The sequence below is a fragment of the Sceloporus occidentalis genome, unplaced genomic scaffold (genome assembly GCF_023333645.1).
Source record: "Sceloporus occidentalis isolate IW3139 unplaced genomic scaffold, rSceOcc1.0.p SCAF_4, whole genome shotgun sequence".
Taxonomy (NCBI): domain Eukaryota; kingdom Metazoa; phylum Chordata; class Lepidosauria; order Squamata; family Phrynosomatidae; genus Sceloporus; species Sceloporus occidentalis.
The window spans coordinates 91,530,351-91,538,253 of NW_028316984.1; positions in this window are offsets into that span (position 1 = coordinate 91,530,351).

The following is a 7,903-nucleotide window of genomic DNA, read 5'->3' on the forward strand; positions in this document are numbered from 1 at the left end:
TATAACTATCAGAAAATACTGATTCCCACTTGAAGCCTTTTACAAGTGATGAACTAGAAAGCCATATATGTAAGTAGAGATGGACAGAGAAACAAATGTAGCATCTGTATCTATAATGATCTGTCCTGTCTGCCTTCATAACTATAACAGCAACCAGTTCCAGTCTATTCAGTAAGACTTGTGCTATGTTTTGAACAGCCCTGCACCATGGGAACAAGCAGAATTTGTATAAAGTATGCTTATGAAGAATGCAAGAAGAATTTGTTTCAGGCATGCTTAATTTGGTCTGATTGAGGATGTAAAACTATTTGCTTTCATCCAGCATACATACATTGATACACTGTGCACCTTTAGTCAAACAATATAATGATATAACAATAACTATAACAATAATGAATGGCCTTACAGGGTGATGTTGCTATGTATTAAGCACCTGTTCCAGTAAGGTCCATCATAATGTGGGTGGGTGCCTATGTGCTACCACACTGTGGCAGCTTCTGCAGCACATGTCTCACTGTGCTGGATCTGAGAAAAGTTCTTTTGTTTGTGCATATAGACCTATAATGGCACACAGTTGTGGGAATACTCTGGTCTCCCCCAGCGTGACTCAAGAAAAAGTGAGAGCAAGGCAGATGGCAAAGCTACCTGGTAAAGACTACCAGCCAGAATTATCACACATTTTGAATTTGCCCACAGTAAAAAAATATTTTTAAAAAAACTATTTTACAGTAAAATAGCTTTAATAACAATTCTCATTTAAAAAAAAAACACAATCACTCACATATTGTAACATACAAGAGCCAACAATAATCCATACCCTCCCTTCCCTCACCCCACGGGCTATTTCATACCTGGAGGAGAGAGATGGGGAGATTGCTGAAGTGTCTGTGCCCCCATTCCATGGGTTCAGATTCTGCAGAAATGCTGAGGGAGTCCTGTTCTCAATGAAGTTACATGAAACTGAATGTATTCTGCTCCAATAAGACTTCAAGTCCATTGCAGCAGCCTGACTTGGCTCAATTTTACTATCTGGCCACCAAGGACAGAATAATTTATCTAAAAATCTAAAGTAGAAATGGCCATTCCTTAACTGCAGGCTGAATCTGAGCATTCTTATGTCTCAGCTACGAGTTAAAATCTTTGTGGAGGTCTTTATAATTCTGTATTTTGCTTTCATCTTTCCAGCTACCCTATTAAAATGGGAATTAACCTTTGCATCCTGAACATTCACTTAGTAAAACTCTGATCTTGGATATTAAATTATATCTGAAGTGCCCTTGAAGGCCAAACAATGATTAATAAATGAGCATAGAACAAAGGGAGTAAATGGTGTTTTTTTTAAATCCTCTTCCTCCATTATACATCTGAAGTTCTAGCAGAGACACAGGGCTACATCAAATGGCTTCAAATATGCACTAAACATACTTTGATCCAAGAACTGCTCACCTTTCCAGGTGCTGTAGGGTTTCTACATGCACCTTTGCTCATGTTTGTCACTGCTCCTTTTTTCAGTCTTCCAGTGTCTGGCTCAAGCTATCAATAATGCACTTAAGATGTGGAATCCTCACTGTTTTTAAAATAGGTATTATTTTGTTTGTTTGTTTTGTTTTGTTTTGTTTTTTTATTAAGTGAGAGCTTACTCCTTATCTTGCTAGGAATGGTATAGACAGTTTCTCAGTTCTGTCAAAGTAGGGCTGTGGAATGTAAATCGGATGTATGAAAAATGACATTAAATCTCTCATAAATTAACATAGCCTCAAAGATTTAAAGGAAGTGCCATCCATTTAGTAAAGATGTAGATTAGAAGTGGGGAACAAGTGGTCCTTCAAGTGTTGGACTTTAGATCCCAGCAGCCCTTGTCAGCATAGCCACTGGTGAGGAATGCTAGGAAGGTAGTAATCTGTACTAAGGACATTCAGGACTAGATGAGACTTAGCTGCCAACATTTAAAACAAACACAAGATCCTGTGAGTCTGTATTTTTTTCCATTCTGAAATAAGACTTGCATGAAGGGAGAAAAGTTTTAATTCATCATCTATGTGGCTTGAGGGGAAAAAAGAATAAAACAGAAACTTGCATTATATAAGGAATATAAAACAATTTTAAATTCAACCTACTCCCCACATGGCTGAATCTTCCATGAATTAAATTATATTCAACCTTCCCTACAGTTTATCTCACTCTGTCCAACTAACAGCATTAAACCCCAGAGAGAGCGAGTACAAACAGGATGACCCCCCTGAGTAAAAAAGAAAATTAAAGAAGGGAAAAAACAACAAATAGTTTGCTGAACGGCATGAAAATCCAGACATGTTTCCTGCTGGAAATTTCAAAATTATTCTTTGTATTTTTCAATTAGCTCTACAATACTATTTCTAAGACAGCTTCAGTCCAGAAGGGTGATAAGCAAGGAAGCCAATTTTCAAGCTTGGTCAGTGTTCCACTTCATTATTGTCTTTCTGTACACAGCAGGGATTCTTAAAGAGAACCTGCAAAGGTTTCCTGTATATCCAAGGACTAATATTATACATTATACATATTCTACTGTCCTTTTGATAGAGTTCCCTTAGGCCCACCATCCCTATAAGTGCTGCTGAATCAGACATGGATGTTACCAGCAAGAGGAAAAAAGAAAAATCCCCATTCATACCATTCCCTCTCTTCTCCACTGGGTACACCAAACAGGACTGATAAAACCATTGCAAATGGATGGGACAAGCATAGAGAATAGAGAATGGTTGCTTAATTCTTGCTATGTAAAATGCAAAGTGCATAATCTAAATTAAAATTGTCAAAACTGATGGTGTATTTCAGAGAAAATAAATTTATGGTGGAACATGGGAGCATTAATGTGAAACATTATTTTTCTGTCAGAAATGTAACATGGGAACAGCTTGTTCACCCATTATACATTTTGGCATTTCTTGCCACCTTCCAAAAAATTGTCTGATGCTTCCACTGAGTTCCTCCACCATGTCTTTAAAAGTCAAAAAGAATGGCAAGGCAACTTATGGAAGAAGCCATGGGGAAACAGTCAGAGCTTATTGGGTTTTTTTCAGTGTCTCCTATCCCAGAAAGCATACCAGTAGGCTTTGGCGAAGATACTGTATCTCTTCAGGGAGCCTCCTGCTCTCAAAATCAGTTAGGTACTGGTAGCCAAGCACTGAAAAATTCCCAAAACAATGAAGATCGTATTCCAGAGTCATATATTGGTGTGCATATGCCTTCAAGTTGCCCATCAATTTATGGAGATCTCATTAATTTCATAGGAGTACTCAGAAGTGCTTTTGCCAGTTCCTTCCTTTGAAATATACCCTACAACACCTGATATTCATCAGTGGTCTCCCATCCAAATATTAACCAGGGCTGACCCTGTTTACCTCCCAAGATTAGCCAGGATCTGGTGCCTTTTAGGGTATTTGGGTCATTCAGATATGCCACATTATATCTGATCCCTTTTGACTTTTATGATTACAGTGATCCTACTAAATGGCCCTAAAATATATTGAAGAAATTCAAAATTTCTGCATCAGCAGAGTGTCTGGATGGTTTCAGGATATTGGTAGGAAGTTGAAAACTGAGGCACTAATTTATTTGAAATCAGTGCACTATCATCTTTCAGTTTGTGCAAGTTTCAGAAAACCTATCATCCATCCATCCATCCATTTATTTATTTATACCCTAGCTTTCTTCCAGACGCAAGGTAGATTGCGACTTGCAAGGGACAGAAAGTTCCAATAAAAACTCATACAAATGTGGTTAAAATATTATTAAACTAACAACAAAATTAGCATCATTTAAAATATTACTTAAAAACCGAGACTAAAAATAGGATAGCACCATAAAAAGCCCTTTTCTGGTTAACAGTCAATGGAGTGAAACATTGTCAGAAGTGGCTGTTACACTTTTTATCAACAAGAAACATTTTCACTTGACTAGAGGAATGAAAACTTGTTATGGACAGGGTTTCTCAAATAAAAAAAAACCAAAAACAAAGAAGGAAAAATGGAGCATGAAAACAGCATTCCACACCAAAACTGTGTTATAGCTTAGATTTTGAGGCAAAAGAAATGCTGATATGTATTGTTGTGGCTGTTATCTTTCTCATAGAAAGAGGACTCCACTATATGGCTGTAATTGGATTTTAGCATGGCCTCACAATGGTAATTACTTGGGAGCACTGGAAGTTATTATTGCTATGTTTTTTTCAAACAGTACTTGATAAATTATAGAAATAAAGGAAAGGGTTTCATACATTTCCTCACACATCTGTGATTAACCGGTTGAGCTAGTTCTGGGGGAATGAATTGCCTACAAAACCACCCTGGAGATTAAAGGGGGAAAGTACTTTTATCTTTTTTGTTGACTCTGCACCATAGTTTTTATACAGATGATTGTGTGTTGCTGCATGTCAGGGAATTGGACTGGATGTCCCTTGAGATGCCTTCCAAGTCTTATGATTCTATGAGATTCACTATGGGGTTTGTGTGTGTTGATTTTGGTACTGTTTGACTGGTGAAGTAATGAAACTGCATGAATAGCTGGAAAGTCTTAACACTTCTGATGAGCAACAGGTCCAGGAAGGCTGTGCTTCTCCTTTCAGCTATAGCTGAACACATCCCATGAGCTTTTCTTCATATGCTGGTCCACAGTGTTTTAAATTAGTCGGCTGCCCATATCCATTAATTCCTTATCCACAGGTTCAATCATCCACAGGTTGAAAATATTCAAAAAATGTATGAATTCCAAAAAGCAAACCTTGATTTTGCCTTTTTATATAAGGGATACCATTTTACTATACCATTTATTTAATGGGACTTGAGCATCCACAGATTTCGCTATCCACGTGGGGTCCTGGAACTAAATCCCAGTGGATAACAAAGGCCCACTGTACCTTTGTCGCGTCTGTTCCTGCTAAGATATAGCAATTATCTTTTTACTACAAGATGTAGAAGTGTGGAAGTCTTGCATGTAGATACTGCACTTTTTACCATAACGTCTACTTCTGGAGTTCATTTTTACAAAAAGAAAAAAATAGGGATTTCACCCTCTGTCATGGTAGTTAATATTCTCACATTGGCCTCTTAATTTTATTCAACACATACAATTCAAGCTGGCATCTTATTGGTGATACATGCAGGTGTAGGGACTTTATAATACCAGTCTGCTGTCTTGCTGCAATTGTGTTAATTTAAGGAAATTGAAACATATGAGTTTGGGAACATTCATTATCATACTTCTCTGCAATAGTGCTAAGGTGATGTTTTGGCCATCTATGGTCCTATGCTCTCTCTTCCACATAGCCTCCATAACCTCGCCTTTTTGCCCTGTGTCCTACCCAGTGTACCTTTCAGTTTTTATTATTTTAATTTTTATTGCAATTTCACAATTATGGCAATGCAATTAAATTTTAAAAAGAAAAAAGGAAAGGAAAATAACATGCTTGAGAATAGCAAAGTATGGGAGAGGGGGAGAAGAGCAGAATCACACTCATTCACACCACATGACTGTCTGAGAAGCAGAACTGCAACGAAAGGCACTTATCACACAGAAATCCATGCTGGAAAAGCAGCATGATGGGGAGGCACTGATCTGTTCTACCCATCAGTGAAAAGGAGTGGTCCAGGACTGGATGGAATGCAAAGCAGCAGGGAAACTGCTGCAATGCTGTGTGATAAGTACAAGGAAAATATGATTTTATCCTGTTGAAATTCCACTTTGCTAACCTTAGGTGATAAAGTCCTAAGTCAATCCTTTGGTTGAAACACGTTTGGCTATGAGCAGATGGTGAACTGGTATCATACAGAAGCCAGCTGACTTCTTTCCTATCAAAGATTTTACTTCAATCATCTGTTGGAATGAGCTGAACTGCAGGCTCCATGGCTTAAAACCTGGGTTCTGTTGCCAGGAAAAAAAAAAAAAAAAGGGGGGGGGGGGAGGTATTAAATAATAAATAAACATCTGGCAAAGTCTGAGAGTCTGAGCTACCCTCCATCCCATGTTTTAGGTCCTAGGATGATAAGGCATTCTGGAAAACTCAAACATTTGTTACTGTAGATAGTTTTAATAAATCCAATGTCTGCCTATGGATTTTGTAGTTTTGTTTTGTTGTTAGGGTTTAGCACGATTGCTTTCCATATCTACCTAACCTTTTTATCCCCTCTGCTGCACAGGATAATACATAAGGTGAAATTCAGCATGGGAGGAGAGATAAATATTAGCTGAACAAGAAGGGAATGGATTAATGTACTGCTCCTTCCCTATGAATTCCTGCAACAGCTTGCAGCCTCCAGATCTGTATTTCAAAGGAAATGAAAGAGGGGGGCAGGATTTATAGACATGTTTTTCCTTGTATCCATCACACCTTGCCAACATTCATGTTGGACCAAACTGTTCCCAAGTGAAAACCAAGTGAGAAATTACAGTATAATTCAGGGTGCGGGTAAGGGTAAAATGTCTGCAACAGCTATAAGAGCTACTAACTTATCGACACCTGTCAAAGACATTCTGTGTACAAACAGCAGCCACCAAGTTCGGTAATCTTTGCTTCTGTTAATGGCTAACACTCGTGGCTCATACATTTCACCCCCTACTTGGTTTTCCATTTTTGTATAGCTAGAGTGCAGCTGGTCTAATATCCTAAGCACGGAAACACACAACAGGGCAGCCCCAGCAGGGGTGACATCCCACAGTGTCACTGACTGTTCCAGAAGAGGCTTAGCCTCTCTCACACACTGGGCCTGCTGAGTTTTGATTAGGCAAAATGGCATGGGGCCATCCTGACATTTATGTCCGCTAAGCCGGTCACCTACAAGAAAAACTGGGCCTGGGGAAGAGGGGCAGGGGTGGGGAGAGAAGCCAACAGCAGGAGCTACATGAAAATCTTTGACCATGAAAGAAAAAGGAAATAGAACAGATCAACAGTGGGGTACAGATGAGTGGGCTTCAAAGCCAGTGTAAATGAATACAGTTCAGTGCCACTGACAGGAGGGGCAACAGTTCAGTTAGGGAGAACACATGTTTTCCAGCAGCCTTTCCCCAGCCATCAAATGGTTTTTACTACAAGTCTCATCATCCCTGATCAAATGGTTTTTACTGCCACACTCAACATTCCTGACTGGAGATGAGGAAAGCTTTAGTTTATCATGCTGGGCCTAACCACCAGAGTGGAAGGGATGTCTGCCAGGCACACAGTCCAGGTTTTTTCAGTCGCTGGCATGCATCGCCAATAAAATATGGATCTTACACTATAGATTAAGTTTTTGTCTCTTGAAGTCCTGTTGTCAGTCAGCTTGGAAAGTACTTGTCTGGACTGAAGGGACAGCTGAGAGGCTCATAGGAGTGCTAAACTTTTCTCTCACCCACCAGTTCTCCCTTAGAAATACCCCTCCCTTATAAATACATAATCAGCCTACCGGTAATTTTGAATATTCCCTTCAACTGGAAATTAAAACTGAGTCTGGTTGACTGTGAAGGGCAGCAGACTGTGGTGTGGCATTTTCAGAGGGAAATCCATGGACATTTGGGAGGTAACCTTTTGTCCACCATTCAAGTATGTGTGCATGCACACACATGTGCCTTCAATTAATCAGTCAATTTATGGTGAATTTCATAGAGTTTTTTGTCACCTAGTGCAGTCAACATCCTTGCACTCCCTGGACTAACTGCAAAGTACTACAAAACATTTGCAGAAGAATTAATAACACCATTATATAACACCATAAGAGAAATAGAAATGGGAAGATATCCGCAAACATGGTGCAATGCGATGATTTCCTTAATATCAAAAGAAAACAGAGATGTTGAACTAATTGACAACTATAGACCAATATCACTTTTAAACGTAGATTACAAAATATTTGCTTCGATATTGGCTGACAGGCTTAAACAAGCTCTGATGCAA